Below are 19830 nucleotides of genomic sequence, written 5' to 3'. Positions count from 1 at the left end.
CAGCCATTTCTATCATTCAATAATTAACCCAACCATTAAAAACAGCCTAATCCATTCCAGAAACCACCATGAGATTATTCAATAATGTAGTTATAGCCTAGTTATCCCCTCCAAGCCCTAAGAAAACGGTCCATTTTCTTTACTACTGTATAAAAGTCACGGTACTGTATGTAAAGCATTTGGATTAGTGAAAGTGTATTGTTACCTGTACACCTAAATTAAGGGTTGATACCCTGAAAAAAAAGGTACTGTACTCTCGGCAACGAGTTGGGATCTCATAAGCTTTTCGTATCCTGAAATTTTTTTCGTATACTGGGGCATGAAAATTTTTGTATCGCTTTTCGTATCCTGAATTTTTCGTAAGCAGAAACTTTCGTATCCAGAGGTATCACTGTACAGCTTTACGTACACTATTTTACGCTTTTGTTGTAGGATGTGTCTCTCTCTCTCTCTCTCTCTCTCTCTCTCTCTCTCTCTCGTACGCTTATTCGAAATGTGATTTTTGCAACAAAGAATATTATTGGATGCAGTACTACGTACGTATACATACAAAAGATTCATGCAAAAGAAGCACATCCATTACATTTGTAGTACAGTAGTAGCCAACAGCAGCCTTACACCATTCTAATATGGTATGACTGCATCTGATTTGCGTTTCATGTTCGATTTAATTTTACTACGTACTGTATACAGTACTGAATTATTGTATGATCACATTCTCTTTTCGTGTTTTATTTCTTTCTGTGCTTAATTATATGTCATATGTAATGCAATGAACAATCAGTAAGAGCAGATATTACTAATTACAGTATTAATGGAATTACAGGTAACGAAATATCATATTTGGGGTCTTCAGATATCGCGGTATTTTCGAAATTTCCGAAAAATCTGCGATATGTGTATATATATGGGTTATGAAAAAAATCCGCGAAGTGGTGAATCCGCGATGGTCGAACCGCGAAGTAGCGAGGGTTCACTGTACTGAAGAAAAATGCTACAGGTGATCCTGAAGTTCTAAAGGCTATTCACAATAATCAGCACAAAGTTATGTTGCAATGGGGTACTTATGACATTTCTGATAGATGGCACGCGATCACCTGCCACCACTGTCGGAGGTATGGACATCTTGAAAAAGATTACAAGTTTAAAACTGATGATAAAATCTGCGGGAAATGTTCAGGAAAACATTCCACCAAGGAATGTAACTCGCAGATCCCAAAGTGTAATGCACGAACTCAAACAAACCAAATGACCATACAGTAAATTCAAGAGATTGCAAAGCTTTTGAGTTGGAATTGAAAAGACTAGTAGAAAATACTGATCTTGGATACTATGGATGTCATAAACTGTGGCTACTTCAATGAAACTATCCAAATTTGAGAATGGATAAACGGGAAATACTTTAACATACCAGCATTGTCTAAAACATGGTTAAATAACTTTGACAAGGCTAAGATCACTGAAATGACATCCCCCCCCCCACACACACACACACAGCTACTTTCACATTCCGAGAGAGGGTAGGTCTTGGGTGGGGTGGGGTGTTGGACTCTTTATTCATAAAGGTTACTCAAATATCAAAATGTTAAAAAGAACTAGTGTAACAGTCTTTGAATATATAGAGATAAACTTTTCGCAAAAAAAGGAGAAAAATATCCTTTGTAACAGTCTACAAACCTCTGAGAACAAATACTAGTATCTTTGAAGAATTCAGTGAACTCATTAAGATGATTATCATGGAGGAAAATGAATTGGTTATTTGTGGAGACTTTCATCTTTGGATGGATGACGCATCGAATCTTGACGGTCTGGTATTTAGTGAGTTATTAGAATCATATCGATTAGTGAATAATATCGACGGTACAACTACTTTAACTGGGCATACGTTGGACCTAGTTTTGAGTGATGGAAAGAATAACATTGTATCTGATATGAATGTTGGAGAGAAATGTATTATCTGCCCAGTGCACAAACTTATTACATTTAGTCCATCTTTACAGAAACATACAGTAGTAAAGAAAATAAACTTTAGACATAAATCAAATATTTCTCCTACTGTATTTATTGAAGAAGTTGCAAAGAAAATAAACGATGCTATCGACATTCCCTGTGATCATGATGACCAACGTCTGTTAGGAGCTAAGTGTGCTAACTGTCTTATGACCACTTATGATAAAGTGAGTAAAAGTGAATATGCTACCATGTGCCTACTATAACTCTTAAAGACCAATCTCCTTGTTTTGATGGAGAGACTTTAGTGAAAAAGAGAGAAAAAAGATGTAAAGAAAGAAAGTGGAATCGGTTAAAAACTGAAATTACATGGATAGAGTACAAAACTGCTATGTATCAGTGCAACTGCCTACTAAGAAGGTAAAACAGTGATTGCTATAAGAGAAAGATCCGCGAAGCAGCAACAGACGTAAATAAGTTATATCGTCTCCTAAGTGGTATCATGGGAAATGTAATTAAGAAAAAGCTACCTGATGGATACAGTGACCAGGAACTAGTAAATAATCTTTTAGTATTCTTTAAAAAGAAAATTAAAAATATAACCAGGTCATTGGTAAATATTCAACATCAGATTAATGATATACACAGATACGCAGATAAAATTAATGAGATTACCAGGAATTAAGCCCTACAGACCTATTTCGAATCTATTTGTTTCAAAAGTGCTAGAATACGTAATTCTTGAACAAATAGTCAGTCACTTAGATTTAATAGAGGATTTTTTCCAGACAACCAATCTGCTTACAGAAAACTATACTCTATGGAGACAGCCATCTGCTCCCTTGTAAATGATGTGTTGGAAATGATGGATGAAAGTAAATGTGGTATTTTAATATTACTCTATTTTAGTGCTGCTTTTGATACAGTTGTGCATGAACTGCTACTAAATGATCTACGGTTCATTGGCTTTGAAGATCAAGCTTTCAAATACCTAAAAGATTACTTGGTTGGTAGAAATGACTGGATGCAAATTGGAAACTCTTATTCATCATATGAACCTTTAAACAGAGATGTACCCCAGGGGAGTCTACTTAGCCCAATCTTATTCTGCATCTATGCTATCGGTCTATTGAAAATACTGTACTGTACTACAAAGGTGTGAAGTTCAAACTATTTGCAGATGACACAATTTTACTTCTCCATAGATTATTTAATGAAACTCTAAACTGAATCCTTGAAGGTGTTAGATAATGGATGACAATTAAACAACTAAAATGAAATGAGAACAAAACTGAGTTAATGATGGTGGGAAAGAGAAACACTGAGAAGTGTGGGAGATAATGACTCATTGCCGATATCTAATAAAGTTCGTGATCTAGGTGTATTCCTTGACTGCATCTTGTCTCTCAATACCCAAATAAATAATGTAGTAAAAACTGCTGGTTATCATCAAAGAGATATTGCTTTCATAAAAAAGTACCTGGGTGAATGTTCCGTAAAGAAACGTGATAAACTGTGTGATTGCTAGAATTGACTACTGTAACTCCATCGACTACAATCTACCAAAAGTGCAACGTAAAAAATTACAAAACATAATATACAGAGGAGCAAGACTGAAAAAAGGTTTTCCACCTAGAGAAAAGATCACCCTTATACTAATTGATCTACATTAGCTGCCTATTAAAATGAGAATTAAATTTAGAATATGCACCATAACCTCACCAAGTTATCAGAACCGGTCATCCAAAATATCTAAGAGAATTGCTACATATTGTGTAGCCAACAAATCGTCCTGATACGAGAATAGTTACAGATGGTTTCAAACTAGTAGAACCTAGATAAATGCCTGCTGTAGGCTATAGAGCCTTTTAATATGTGGCCCCGTGACCATACAATAGGCTCCCGCGAGACATCCGAATAATTGGAGATATTAAGGCTTTCAAGAGGAAACTGAAGACTTTCTTATTTGGCTAGTGTATTAACAGTGATGATCTAACAGTAAGCGAACAATGCCCATTGTGAGATGTTAAATGCTCCTGAATGAACATCATAAAATGACTATGGGGGTCTGGTAGAAATTAGGGTTCCCCTGCTGTACAGGACCAGATAAGCAGCCCTTAAAGCAAGTAAAGTAAAGTAAAAACTTGGTTAGCTCACCAGCTATTAATCGCAAAAGAGGGAGAGACCTCCATCTCTCTCGCCCCCTTCCACAAGAAACATTAAAGTTATGACATCGAATAAATTTGATGTTTTTGTCTGTTGATGTTCCTGATCAAATGGAAGACAACTTAAATCAGAAATTCAAGTTGAGGTCCATCATCCCACTCAACAGTTAGATTGATTGATTGAAAGTTTTCTGGCATCCTGACATCTAAGGTCATTGACACCGATCAACAATTGGATGAAAAGGATCTAAAGAAAAAGGCAAATGTCAAACCCAATATATCAAGACCCTCTCGAAAGAAACATCTGGGAAACAGTGTTGGATCAGAAATTGCTTATGGGAAGACTTCATCCAAGGTGTCTTCCAAAAAATAAACTATGGGAAACCTCTGGGAAACAGTGTTAGATCAGAAATTGTTAATGGGAAGACTTCATCCAATGAAATTGCTAATGGGAAGACTTCATCCAAGGTGTCTTCCAAAAAATAAACCACAGTTTTTTCTTCCATTTTGCAATGGAATTGTCAGGGTTTAAGGGCCAAATGTGAAGAACTTAAGCTCCTCATTCACAAGCAATCCCTTATAATTCTATGTCTACAGGAGTTCAAGCTCGATACTAATACTGCTTGTCCTCGAGAGTATGTTAGCTACAGGACACCATGTGATCAACGAGCAGTGAGCCATGGCGGAAGTCTTACGTATGTTCGTCAAGATGTTCTCCAAATACATTTGTCTTCGTACATCTCTGCCGGCAGCAGTTGTTCAAATGAATATAGGGAGAAAATATACAATTTGCTCTATTCACTTGCATAGAATGATAACATTTTGTATGATAATTTAATAGAGGTGATTCAACAGCTCCCTCAACCTTTTCTTTTACTCGGAGATTTGAATGGTAGGCTCCTTTATGGGGCGACGTTTTAGCAAACACTGTAAAAAAAATGTGTAGTTAGGGAAAATACAAATTATACTATAGTCTATTTTTTATTTGTTTTTATATTCTGTAAATATTGTGAGCTCTTTATGCCTTGTTTCATGACCCCCTTACTTTGTTTTTACAGAGTAATGGCACCCTGCACCCAGCAAGGATCAGCTTTTAGAGCTCAGTCTTTCAGATTTCGAAATACTAAGAATCCTGCCAATGGCAGGACCCACTGTCAAGGCCCTTAGTTTCATCTGCCGACGTAACCAGATGACTGACTCGTCTTTTAGACTGCAGTTGTGGGTTACGTATGATATGAAGTCTATTGTGTGATCAGTCTTATCACTGACAGTTGAGTTCCCGTCACGCTTTCTGCCTCTTATCAGGTATTGGTTTATAAAGACTGTAAATACTGTAGTGTGTAACATGGGCAGCTCATAAGTAAATGCAGTGGTTAATTCTCATATTGTTATTAAGTGTATGAAGAAACCATATTCATCACATTAAGCCATTTGACTAATGGCTGTCAACCTATAGTATTAAGGACAACTTTTTTGGAGATTAGAGCTACGGGACCTGAAATGACCCCTTTTGATAAGGTATTGGTGATGGTACATTGGATGCAAGGGTTGATGGGAGAAGTACAAGAGGAAGGCCAAGGTTTGGGTGGATGGATGGAGTGAAGGAAGCTCTGGGTGATAGGAGGATAGATGTGAGAGAGGCAAGAGAGCGTGCTAGAAATAGGAATGAATGGCAAGCGATTGTGACACAGTTCCAGTAGGCCCTGCTGCTTCCTCCGGTGCCTTAGATGAGCGCGGAGGTAGCAGCAGTAGGGGATTCAGCATTATGAAGCTTCATCTGTGGTGGATAATGGGGTAGGGTGGGCTGTGGCACCCTAGCAGTACCAGCCAAACTTGGTTGAGTCCCTTGTCAGGCTGGGAGGAACGTAGAGAGTAGAGGTCCCCTTTTTGTTTTGTTTCATTTGTTGATGTCGGCTACCCCCCAAAATTGGGGGAAGTGCCTTGGTATATGTGTGTATATACAATGGACAATTTAACTAAATAAGCCCTGTGTTTGGGTATACTTTATCAGTAGGTAGTCAGAGATTTATGTCCAGACCCTGCTGACTTACCGTGTAGATAGTGAACCGCAATGTTGCAGGGTTCTCCTTAGCCTGAAGCTTTTTTATGTACCCTGACTGTAAAGGCTCTGTCTTGATATGATTGGATATAAAGGTTTACATCATAAACCTGGATGGATAGTATTTTATTTAAAAAAAAAGGATTATACTATTTTTGTATCTTTGATCTTAATTTGGGGCCTTACTGAATAACCGGTTCTTGGGGACTTACTATTTTTATGGGGTTGTTCAACTTGTGAACATTTCTTGTTTTCTCAAATCTTTAATATTTTTAGTCTAGTTAGTGTAGGACTTGAAGTGAAGAGGGACACTAGTTTTTTTTTCCCTTACAATATAAATTTTGATATTGAAATGGTAGTTTCACATTCAAGTATTTTTGTCATCCTAATTAATTTTCATTTTAGTAATAATTTTTTTTTCTTAATCTTTTTCAATACATATCCTCCCAGATGGTGTTCATGTTCCAGCCTTTCATTATTGCTTTTAATGTCAATTTTTCCTCCCCTAATGTTTGTAATGTTCAATTAACTTCAAATGAAGAAAAATCTTACCCGGAAAGAATATTGCTTGGTTTATTTAGCACTTGGTACGACGTATCAATAATAAGAGAGATGATATAACTCTAGAATGATGTAGGCAATTCTGAGGTTCTAGCTGGGTTCCCTTTCCCAGTACAAAATCAACGGGCGGTGCCCAGTACCCATTTCTTCTTAACTGTTTACCTTTCACCCAGCTCTCTGGACATTCCACCGTATTTGCTTTGTGTAGTGAAGGTATGTCTGGGCGCAGTCCGCAAACTACTACACCACGAGGGCAATATTATATCATCAATGAAGATGAGGAACTCCTTAATAGAGGAGAGTCCACACACTTTCATGTTCAGATAGGTCCCCTCTTATGCATTGACCTTTCAGTTGCAGGCTCCATCTGCCTTCTTGATTTTGAATGGAGAACGTTAGATGATTGTCATACCAGTGACCATGCTCCAATCATTATAAATACAAACAATAATCCACCATTACAGAGGTCACCATGATGGAACCTTGACAAGGCGGATTGGAATAGATTTCAGGAGCTAAATGAAATTGAAGGGAATGCAGAACAGTTTGAAAGTGTTGATGATGCCATAGACTTAATGAAGGGAATTACATACATGAGGAGTCAATTCAATTCCCAAAACCACATGTTTATTTAAAAGGCAACCAGTCCCTTCGGGGTCATTAGAACTAACTGTCCATCACAGAGCCACAAGAAGATCTGTAACTTGATTGTGCATATGCCGTACTGTTCTCTGATCATTATAAAAGTTAAATAGCTTTCAGAAGGCCAACTTCTGAAATAAATCTAAAAATGCGGCTATAAATGTTGCTATGATTAGGGCATCAGGTCAACAAATGCCTCACTGTTAAGGATACCAAACAGTTGTTGCAATTTGGTTGGTGTTGGCCATTTTGCTGACACTCGTGTGTCAACCGAGTGTGACCAATGCGAAGACGACAAAGAGCAGTCCCCAATTTTCGGGGCATCATGTTATATCTTCAAGGGGATATAACACTGGTTATTTCACTCCTTATTTTCAACTATATTATCCCAATGTTGTTGCCAATTATTATAAACCCAATTCTTAATGCTAGGTAGAAAATAATTACTGGGAATGGGATACCCTTTTGGTAGCAACTCAACTGCTGCGTTCTTTACCAGTAAATCTGCCATTTCATTTCCAGACACACCTATGTGAGCCGCAACCCAACAAAATCGAACTGATATACCCCTCAGTCCAATAATAAAAAGCTATTCTAAAATCTTTAAAACTAAAGGGTTACTAGATTTGATAACTTCTAAGGCTTGTAGGATACTTCTAGTATCTTTAAAAATGGTAAAACTGCCCTCGACTTTAACAGTATTTTCTCGGAAGCAGTTAGTATGCCATATAGTTTGCAATAAGTATAGAGGATACCAGAGGAAGTGCACCTCTACACTTAAAAGCACTACTACATACTCCAAATCCGATGCCAGCATCAGATTTCTAGCCATCAGTACAGTATATATAAAAGTCAATTCCCTGTTCTTCAACATGTTCCATAAAGAGTACCCTGGCTTCTAAGTCAGTTATGGTCTTTTTTATACCAATAAAATATTTACAAAAATATATCTCCAGTAATTTCCATGGAGAGGTTGGTGATATCCTACATGGGAGCACTTTATTTCTACCTATATCGAGACTATCTACTAATTTTTTCACCCAGTAACCATAAAGTCGAGGAGATTTTGGGTGCAACTCAAAATATCTACAATGCCTTACAAGGTTTGCAGTCTGGCAGGCTAAAGAATTAGGTCTTTGTAACCTAAACCAATACCGAACAATAGAAGACTTCCGGTGAAGGTCTAAAGGTAATTTTCCAGCATCAACAAAGGGGCTTGGAATAGGCAAAGTTCTAAAGGCTCCTGTGGACAATCTGATACCAGCATGGTGTATTGAATCGGAATATTTTAATCGGATTGGGGTGGCTGAGGAGTATATTTCACAACCATAACTAATTTTTGAAAAAATCTAAAGCCTTGTATAATTCTAAACGTTTTGCGGTCTGTTCCCCATGATGTATGGGAAATTTTTTTTTTAAAGATCCAGAGCCACAAGACATTTTACATTTAAGACTTTAAAGTGGGGAACACATGTAAGCCTACAGTGAAACATCAACCCTAGAAATCTAGCTTCACTTACACATGGGATCCATTGACCTTTAATGTACAGTACAGATCCGGATCTGGATGTACTCCACAAATACAACAGAAATGGACAACAACAGTTTTTCTTGTTAAAAACTTAAATCCATCCATATCAGCCCACTGGATAATTTTGTCAATTGAAGGTTGTAATTTTCTCTCAACCGTTGCCAGTCTAGCTCCAGCAAATGATATTGAGAGATCATCCACAAATAATGTTGAGAGAATAACTTTGGGAGTGATGGAGGATATCCCATTAATGGCTGACGCAAACAGGGTTACACTTAGCACACTACCCTGGGGAACTCCTTCTTCCTGACATTTCCTCTCGGATAGAGCTACCCCTGCACTCACTTGAAAATATCTAAGTGAAATAAATGATTGAATGAACAATGGTAGCTATCCTCATAATCCTAAATTGTGAATGGTTTTAAGTATACCATATCTCCATGCAGTATCATATCCCTTTTCAAGGTAAAATAAAACTTACATGGTGCAGATTGGAAGCAAAGGCTTCACAAACAGAGAATTCAAGTCGTATCAACACATTAGTCGTTGAGTGCATTTTTTCTAAATCCACACTGGATAAAGTTCTTTTCAAGGTACCACATCCGTCTTGCATTGACCATCTTCTCCATGATTTTACATAAACAAGATGTCAATTCAATTGGTCGATAGTTTGCTGCTGAAAAGTTATCCTTACCAGGTTTTAAAAAAGCCAAAATATTAACTGGTTCCCAAACACTTGGATAACTATGATTAAGCCATATTCTGTTAATAATGCAAAAAATAAATAACTTGGTATTAACAGGTACATGTTTAATCATTGCATATGGAATTCCATCGGGTCCAGGGGCTGTATCATTACACATAGCAAGTGCGGAATCAAATTCTTTTCCAGTTAAAGAACTGTTTGAGTTTTCACTTCCTGTTGCAAAATTTAAAATTTTCTTTTCGTCAATGCTCCTAAACAGGTGACTAGGAGCTGCTACACACTTGCATGATACATTTGAGAAATGATCAGCCAGGGCATTGCTAACCTCAGCTGCTCCAGTCACATACTGATCATTTACTTTCAACACTGAAGGTGGGTTGGGGATGAATTTGCCTGCTATCTTTTTTACTTTCCTCCACACAGAAGATGGTGGTGTTCTACTGTTAATGGAGGAAACAAAAGATACTCAAGATTGGCACCTAGCTTTTTTTTCATGGTACGGAACAATGCTTTATATTTCTTATATATAATTAAATTGTTCTCTGTATGGTGTCTGTGTAAGTGAGTTAAAGACCTTCTTGGCTCTGTGCAGGACAATTAGTTCTGAAGACCACCAAGGGACTGGTCGTCCTTTGAATAATCTTGTGTTTTTGGGAATCGAATTGATTCCTGCTGTATGGAGAGTTCCACTCAGTAGGTCTATGGGATCATCAATACTTTCAAACTGTTCTGCACTCCCCTTGATTTCACTTATAGCTCGCGAAGTTTAACCCAGTCCGCTTTGTCAAGATTCCATCGTGGGGATCTTTGTAAAGGTGGACCATTGTTGGTGTTAATAGTGATTGGTGCATGATCCTAGTCTGCTAATCATCTAATCTCCTCTAATCAAATTCAAGAAGGCAGTTAGAGCTTGCAATTGAAAGGTCAATGCATGACAAGGTACCTGTCTGAACATGGAAGTGCATGGGCTCTCCTGTATTAAGGAGTCTGACATCTTTGTTTTCCACAATTGATGATATAATATTGTCCCTGCTGATTGCTAAAACATCACCCCACAAAGGATGTCCACCACTAAAATCTCCTAGTAAAAGAAAAGGTTGAGGGAGTTGTTGAATGACCTCTACTAAATTATCATACGATGTTATCATTTGGAGGTAAGTACAGAGAGTAAATTGTATATTTTCTCCCTATATCAATCTGTAAAGCCACTGGCTACAGAGGTGTACGGATAGATAAAGGTTTTTTGGGGAACATCCCGACAAACGTACATGAGACTTCCGCCATGGCTCCCTGCTTGTTCCCTGCTTGTTGATTATATGGTGTTTTATAACTAACATACTGTCCAGGACAAGGAGTGTTAACATCAAGCTTGCTTTCTTGTAGACACACAATTGTGGGGGAATCCTAATTAATTAGAAGCTGAGGTTCTTCATATTTGGCCTTTAAAGCCTGACAAATCAATTGCAAAATGGGGGAGAAAACTGCAGAATTTTTGGAAGACATCAAAGACATCTTGGATGAAGTAGGTTGGCCAGGGCATCAGCCACCCGTTGAGTTACTACCGCCAGAGAGTTATGTGGTCATTTGACTGGCCAGACAGTACTGCATTGGATCCTCCTCTCTAATTACCGTTCACTTTTCCTTATCCTACATATACACCGAATAGTCTGGCCTATTCTTTACAGATTCTCCTGTCCTCATTCACCTGACAATATTGAGATTACCAAGCAATTCTTCTTCACCCAATGGGTTAACTACTGCACTGTAATCGTCCAGTGGCTACTTTCCTCTTGGTAAGGGTAGAAGAGACTCTTCAGTTATGGTAAGCAGCTCTTGTAGGAGAAGGACACTACAAAATCAAACCCTTGTTCTCTAGTCTTGGGCAGTGCCATAGTCTCTGCACCATGATCTTCCACTGTCTTGGGTTGGAGTTCTCTTGCGTGAGGATGCACTTGGGCACACTATTCTACCTAATTTCTCTTCCTCTGGTTTTGTTCAAGTTTTTATAGTTTATATAGGAAATATTTATTTTAATATTGTTTCTGTTCTTAAAATATTTCATTTTCCTTATTTCTTTCCTCACTGGGCGATTTTCCCTGTTGGAGCCCTTGGGCTTATGGCATCTTGCTTTTCCAACTAGGGTTGTAGCTTAGCAAGTAATAATAGTAATAGTAATAATAGTTCCTAATGAAGAACAAAAGATGTGGCAGCCTTTGCATAACAACGGACCAGGCTCTCTGCGTGCATAGAAAAAGGGAACCTCCTTATAGGTGCTCATAAGCCACGGCTGCCATTCTGCAAAACCTCACTGGGGTTCGAGTCCCGCTCAAAGATCAATAGTTTCTTGTAGTGTCTGCAACCGCACCGTCCATGTAAGCTAAGGGTGGGGTGTTTTGGGGAGGCTGTAGGTTCACTTGCTGAGACATTAGCAGCCATATAAAAGAAGTTTTAAAAGTAATTTCGATTTTTCCTGTACTACACAGTATTCTAGATGTTTTATTCCAGCTGTGACCAAGTTGTAGAATGATCTTCCTAATCGGGTACAGTAGTTGAATCGTTGGAACTTCAAAAGTTCAAACTTGCAGCGAAGGTTTTTAGGTTGAACAGGCTGACATAACTCTTTTATATAGTTTACATATGAAGGATCTGTTTTAATGCTGTTACTGATCTTAAGATATTTCATTTATTTGCTTATCAATTCTCTTGTAGATTATTTCCTTTCCACAGTGGGCTATTTTTCCCTGGTGGAGCCCTTGGGCTTATAGAATCTTGCTTTTCCATTTTGGGTTGTAGCTTACCTAGTAACAACAACGACAACAACAACAACAACAACAACAACAACAACAACAACAACAACAACAACAACAACAACCATGATTACTACTGTAAAATGCTTAACAGCTGTTACAGCTTTGTCGAAGTCAGGAAAATAAAAGACGTTTTAAAAGTAATTTCTATTTTTCCCAAGTACAAAAGATCCTCATCTTACAATCATTCGTAGATACAGACGCAAATCCAACTGAAAATAACAAAGATAAGATAAAGAAATACTGTCATAAAACAATATTATATCATTTAATATAGTAAGCAAAACAAGATTTGCAATAAACTTATCATTTTAATTCGTATTTGTTGACTTTTGAAGGTTATGCCTACCCTAGGCTAACATTTAACAAAATTTAACTTACAAACATTTTTTATAACCTATTGAACTTGTATGTTAAGAACCTTCTGTACTTAGGAAAGTTACTTATTACTTTTAAAATGGTATTTTATTTTTTCATTACTTAATAGAAATGAAATTATAAGAGAGATTACTCAGGTACCATATGTGGATGAGATCATGGTGAGGGGCAGATGGAGATGGTTATGGCTTGCTCTTCGCACTCCTCAAGAGAGATTAGTTTACAAAACGTTCAGCTGGGCTCCACAAGGCACTAGAAGAGCTGGAAGACCCAGGCCTACAGTGGCTGAGGACTATGAAGCGTGAAATTGGAGACAGTGTTTGGAGAAGTATTGAATTAAAAGCTCAAGATAGAGACGACTGGCCAAATCTAACCAAGGTCCTTTGCGTCTAGGCGTAGATGATGGTGAAAATACAGATATGTTTTGGCAGCAAACAGTCTGACATTTTATGTTTTTCAGATTTTAATGTTTTCACAAAACAGGCTTAATATATAGAATTTAAATATGTATTTTTCATATGTTTTGAATTTCTAACTTATTTTTTATAGATAAGATTTGATATATATATTTTATCTGAATAAATTTGTGAAACGGTAAATTTTCATTCATTTGATAATAATAATAATAATAATAATAATAATGATAATAATATTGATAATAATAATAATGATAATAATAATAATAATAATAATGATAATAATAATAATAATGATAATAATAATAATAATGATAATAATGATTAATAATAATAATCCAAGAAGGCTTACAGCTTGACTTGTAAATGAGTGATATGAGTGAGGGGACCTCAAAAGACTCTTGACTTAGTAAAGAAAAAGATTCCCTTGAAAGTATGAACAAAACTGAGGCGCTAATTGTCTCCCTCCGATTTCAGAGACCGACTTGAGCAGGTCAGCCTACGGCACCGCAACAAGAAGTCCAAAGCTGTGAGCGTTGCGCCGCTGAGCAAGCTTGGCCACCCCTCGTCCTCGGAAAGAGTGACCTCCATGTCTCCTGCCGTGCAGAGACTGCTGAGCTCTAAGCTGGGATCAGGTACGGCACGGACAAAGCCTTACGGCAGTCCTACACGCCCTCGCCTCTGATGAGAAGGGGCTCGAGTATCCCGCGGGCCGTGACGCCCAACTACGCCCTCACTTCCTACGCCGTCAGTTTGTTGTCGATCACGCCCAAGAGACGAGAGGCCAGGAAGGAGTGGAAAGGTCTTCCCGTTGCTGGCGACAGAGAGGCGCCTGCTAGTTTGACGGACAACCTCCTGGACTTGCCGAAGAGACCCGGTGTTCCTAGCAGAGGAGGCGAGAAAATGTGCCACAGACTTCTTCTGACGAGGCATACTGTATTATAATAATTGTAGATATTTCACTGTAAAGTAATTGTATTTTTTTCCGCCCCGTAAATAACGGCACATCGTTCGATACTTATGTAGGTTGGCATCATTGTTATCTGTTTGCCTATTTCTATGCAGTTACTCTTGACTTTAGTTATATATATTTTATGTCATACTTCATCCATTTATTCCTGAACAGGAACAAAAAGAAATCCTTTAACAAAAACATTTTTGTTTCTTGAGAAATCCATCAGATTAACTCTTGACCCTTTTTAACTTTATACATTAACCAACTCACAGCTCCAAGGAGTAAGCTTAACAAGTGCTCTGTAAGTACTTAAAGGACATATGTCATTGACAAAGAGTTGTTGTATGCAAACATGTATAGACAGCAAATTAAACATTTGTTCTTGAACCTAATACAGACATTCGACCTTTGATAGGGTTATGACCTCAGCGAAGCTGGAACAACTGTCTGAGCTTTTAACGTGGAAGTAACAGTAGTTGGAACAGTATTTGATTTCTGCCGTCTGATGGTACACAGACGTATTTCTCAATGTTTAAATGTTGTGGCTGTTATAATGAATAAATGTTCTTTCAGACAGTCATGTTTGAGGGTTATCAAGGGAGGAAACCAAGGCTATACAGTATTTCCTAATAACTGTAATTGTGTGACTGTTTTGTTTGCTACTTTCTGTTATCCAGCTTCCTTGTTCTTGTCGGGTGGCATGTCTGTTGCTGTTCTTTCCATTGTTTGGTAGCTGTACCATGATGGCAACAATGGGATCCTGAGGGAATTAGTTTTCTTTGGACGTCGCTGGAGCTGCGTCGGAAGAAGAGTTCCTTGTCTTTCGATCCTGGAAGGCACTAAGGACATTTAGTATCACCTGGTTGTACTGTTGTGATCTCTTTCACCCGGAGAGCATCGTCATTGACCTGCATGACTCTGGAGAAGGCGAACATCGAGTTTTCTCGTGTCCCCCGACTCGTCTTGCCTATAACTTCTGAAGATAAACTAGCAGAACATTATTTAAGAAGTTGGGGAAGTCTGGTGGACATTTCACTTCCTGCTGGAGATAGTGCAGTAACACGAACCTACCTTCTTCATTGAGTACCGATAGGTGTACCATAGCGGGATAGAACATCAGCACACGCAACACTGTAAGGTGTCTGGGTAATTGGTATGGGTTTTTTTCAAACGTTTTACAATGCTTTGTCTTGTGTCAAGAAGTGTTTTATAGTGGGAATAAATATTGGTTCTCACAACTCTCGTAGGATCTTAACACACGCGCTGCTGATCATGTTGGAAGACCCTCCGTCTTCCTGAATGATCTGCCTCTCTCTAACAGGAGAGAGATGCGGTGAGTGTGGAAGATGTATCGCTATTGCTGTATCTCCTTCGCCAGTTGTAGAGTTTCAGAGACGACGACTGAAACTCAGGACGGATTAGGATGAGTCTCTCAAGACATGGGCTGATTCCTCATCATGGTTTCTTGAGAGGAACAATGCTGTGCCGAAACCCGACCCTCCTAAGGTGAATGTGCATTGGTGCAAAGTACAGGGACTTACACTCCTGCTATCAGTGTTAGGTTTCATGCAAGAGTGAGACTATGCTGGTTAGGATATTGGCAGTCCTTTTAACGGACTTAAGTTTGTTTACAAAATTATTTTTAAATATTTGTAGTCTTTCAGCCATTAACAATCAATTGATCTGTAAACACAGTTATACATAATTGAAGAAAATTTTCATTTAATTAATATTGGAGTTGAATAATTAAGGTTTTGTAATGCTTCCATTTCCTCCATATTCAGGACTCCATTTATTATTAAGTTTTTCTATTCATACAAAGTGTCGTTCGTATCTTTCTTTTGCAGTAAACTTGGCAGCAGCCTAAAAAATACAGTCCCATTCAATGGCAACATTGGCTTAAAAACCTTCGTACTTTAATAGGATTATGCTTGTGGCGAAGCTGGATACGGCTGTTTTAAGTCGAAACGAGGTAGCTGTAGTTACTGCTTGGTGGCAGGGAAGGCACGCTCACCAACAGAGCTTCAGGTTAGAGTACCAGAGAATGTCTTGGCACTCCAGCTTTCAGGAAATGTCAGACAACTTTCAGGATATTAACCACAGATTCTTGGACACCTTTCCTTTTGGTCAAATGGTAGTTGCTGAATGGATTGCGTAGTAAACCTAGTTCGCTTAACGGGAAAGAAGCATCACCTTCAACAGTTTTCCCAACCTCGGTGTAAATTACCCCGGTGGGGTAATTGCCCCATATTCTTTGGTAAATAGATGTTCTGTCTAAGATTAAGTACCTTGATCAAGCTGATTTTCATATACCTAATGATGGAAAATTTTTATTTTTCCAGGATCATTAAATGAATTCAACCAATAGCAGGCTATGTGACCCATGTAGTTCATCATGTGTCCGTGAAAAGAAAGCATCCAATACTATATTACTTGGTATATATATTCAATGGGGTAATTGATAAGTGCGAGATTGCTTTTTGGGTTAATCGTTTCAAAAAGGTTAGGAAACGCTCTCCTGCAAGATCGAGGCCTTGACGTGAGTCTAGAACGAAAGGTAAGATTAACTGGCTTCTTCTTTCTTCCCTTGCCCTTCGGGTGCAGCATTCACGTTTGATTCACGATCGAGCAACATTTTTTAAAGGCAAGGGGAGGATGGATAGAATATATGTAAATCCAATTCTTATAAATGACAATATATTCAGACATCATATCATCTAAGATAGGCATAGGCCACTGTTCACCAAGTGTGGGCCACCTTTTACTTTATCAAAGTGAGTGAGGGCTGTATGGTTATACACATATTCGAGAAATATTACTTGCCCAATATTTACTGATTTTTTAGTTTTGCAATTCATCCTTGCTTTATTTGCCTTACTATGAATGTTTACTTAAAACTGACACTGTTTGATTATTTCCTGATGATAATAATGAGTATTACTGGTATAGATAGATATAGTTTAATATATTTTAGTAACCTAGAGTCTTGGGGGACTGGCCACACTGGGGCCGTAGGTAGCCCATGCCTGCTCTAGATGGATACGAGTTCTTTCATAACTGTCAAGCTGTCTTCTGGTTGGGACCTAACCTAACACCTGTGATATCTTTATCTTCAGGTTGTTGGTAGGTTCACACATATACCAAGACACTTCCCCCAATTTTGGGGTTGGGGGTTAGCCGACATCAAACAAATGAAAAGGGGACCTTTCCTCTCTACGTTCCTCCCAGCCTGGCAACGGACTCAACCGATTAGGCTGGTACTGCTAGGGTGCCACAGCCCACCCTCCCCCGTTATTCACCACAGATGAAGCTTCATAATGCTGAATCCCCTACTGCTGCTACCTCCGCGGTCATTCAAGGCGACTGGAGGAAGCAGCAGGGCCTACCGGAACTGCGTCACAATCGCTTGCCATTCATTCCTATTTCTAGCAGGTTCACAGGAGTCATTACGTCTACTCCTTTACAGGATCAGGTACTTTGACAAATGCTGGGGAAGTGAACCAGCCTTTTTTGGTTAAAGGGACATCCTCTTTTCCTTAGGATGAGTCTCCTATCAAAGAGCGATGGTTTGTACTTGTGTAGGAACAAATCTCAAATTTTTTAAAAAGTACAGTAATTTGTATTTTTCCTTACTATACAAACCATCGCTTCATAGTCCTCAGCCATGTAGGCCTGAGTCTTCCACTTCCAACTCTTCTAGTGCCTTGTGGAGCCCAGTTGAAAGTTTGGTGAACTAACCAAAGCTAAAGATAGAGACGCCTGGCGAAATCTAACCAAGGCCCTTTGCGTCAGTAGGCATGGAAGATGATGATGATGAGGATAATGCAAACCCAAGTCTTTTCATGTTACAATGCTAACCCGCTAAGGTTCATAACCAGGTGCATTGCCTACTGTTGGGTTGGAGGGGCTCACCCTCAGCATGCACAGACGGGTGTAGGACGGCACCTCGTTGTTCCGGGGGATGTTGATGAAGGAGAGGTCTAATTGGAGAGGGACCTAGGGTCGTGGTTCATTCACGCCACGGTTTTCTATACCGACACTCAAAGAGTGAGTGAGCTAGGTTTATTCCTGGAATTCCATGCATCTCTTTTTCTGTGTTTTATTCAGCAGTAATTATGCCTTAGAAATGGTGCTGGAGGAGTATTTCACGGGGCGACACAGGTTCCTCGCCCAGAAATAGATTTTTACTACGTCAAAATCCCTTATATTTTACAGTATTTTAATATGAACTTTTGATACAATATAATGATTAACGATATCAGTTGAATTGTTTAAATCTGAATGTTTGTAAGCCGCAGACCTTCTGTATACTATACGTCTCTTAAATATTCTTCCAGTGATGAAAATTGACAATAAAAAGAAATACAGATTTGGAACTTTTACACCCTTGCAATTATAAGTATTAGCTTTGTTAATATGTATATATTTGAAGTCATATGGACTAGAATAAGGATTGTAATCGGATTCTGTGTTTGTTAATAAATTATTTTCTATTTGCAGTGTTGTATATTGACAAAGAAACTTATGAATGAAAATATTTATTTATTTTATTACCCACTAATAGTTTAACCTTTTCAATTACAAAGTCGTTTTTTTTTTTTAGGTAAGTAAACTCTAATGAAGTTTTCTGAAGTTTTGTAGGTAAGTGAATCTCAATGAAGTTGGATTTCATTGTCTCCATGAGCTGCCCCTGATGTTCATATTGCTTTGTTTTCGAGCCAACTTATTTCAGCGTTATCCTTAACTTTAAAATTTTCTTTTTTTTTTTTTTTCAATTTACAAGGCTTACGTCTCTCTAGGCCGCCTGTTCTCTGTCTGGTGTATAATAGCAGCAGCTAGCCGCAGTGGGGTGAGGCCGAACACGCTTCTTTTTCTTCTTTTTTTCAACTGATATGATTGCCCATTTCAGATTTAGATAAAGTGTCCATTTAAAATAGATTTTTTTAATGTCCTCTCCTTTCAATTTACAAGACTTTCGTCTCTCTAGTTTTGCCTGTGCTTCATCTGATGTATAATGGCAGCTGGAAACGCAGTGTGGCGAGGCCAGACTTACTTCTCTTTATCCGTTTTGTCAACTGTAATATAATTGCCCATTCCAGATTTAAACAAAGAATCCATTTAGAATAGATATTTGTAATATCCTCTCCTGGATTTGTTAGTAATTATTGTGTGGATTGTTCAAACAATGTATTGTGCCAGGGACAATATTGCGATTTGAATAATCGTCTTGGAAAAATGTGAAATTGTTTCTATTCCCTGATGGAAAAGTATCAAATGGTAGCATGACAGATTGGTAGTTGCAAATGTAAATGAAAATTAGCTTTTAATTTCAGGGGAAAATCCAGAGAAGATTTGGCTGGTTGATTATAATGGATATGAGGTTAGGAATGTCACTCCAATTACTAATGAACTCTTCTGTTAATAAACGTTTGAGTTGCGAGCTAAAAAAGCTCTTTGACTTCATTGGGTTCTTTTATGCAATCAAAGAAGAAGAGTGTTTGGGCCCTAATGCTCGGTTTCAGTTCCTCTGCCAACTCCTTAAAATTTTGATTGTTGGTTCTCGTGCACTTCGAAAAGGATTCAGTTGTACAGAGCACGAAGGAGTGGAGATCCTCTTGAAGCCCCTCCCACTCTGATACTACAACTCCTTCATCTTCCGC

The 19830-nt window shown here is 38.3% G+C and overlaps 1 long non-coding RNA gene across 3 annotated transcripts in view; it reads left to right on the top strand.

Moving 5' to 3' along the window:
• The window catches only part of LOC137618738 (uncharacterized), a 112382-nt gene extending 93687 nt beyond the window's left edge, over positions 1–18695 (top strand). The window contains exons 3-4 of one of the 3 annotated variants that reach the window (XR_011039833.1): positions 5174–5420; positions 13693–18695. This is a non-coding gene — a long non-coding RNA (uncharacterized lncRNA). Of the gene's footprint in view, positions 1–5173; positions 5421–12936; positions 13268–13692 lie in introns of those variants that run through there. The other 2 variants (XR_011039835.1, XR_011039834.1) reach the window with 2 other exon arrangements.
• Positions 18696–19830: the final 1135 nt, after the last annotated feature.

Source organism: Palaemon carinicauda, chromosome 25 (genome assembly GCF_036898095.1).
Source record: "Palaemon carinicauda isolate YSFRI2023 chromosome 25, ASM3689809v2, whole genome shotgun sequence".
In the NCBI taxonomy this organism is placed as follows: Eukaryota; Metazoa; Arthropoda; class Malacostraca; order Decapoda; family Palaemonidae; genus Palaemon; species Palaemon carinicauda.
Note: the sequence above shows the minus strand (reverse complement) of the source record. Positions and strands in the feature narration are given on the sequence as shown.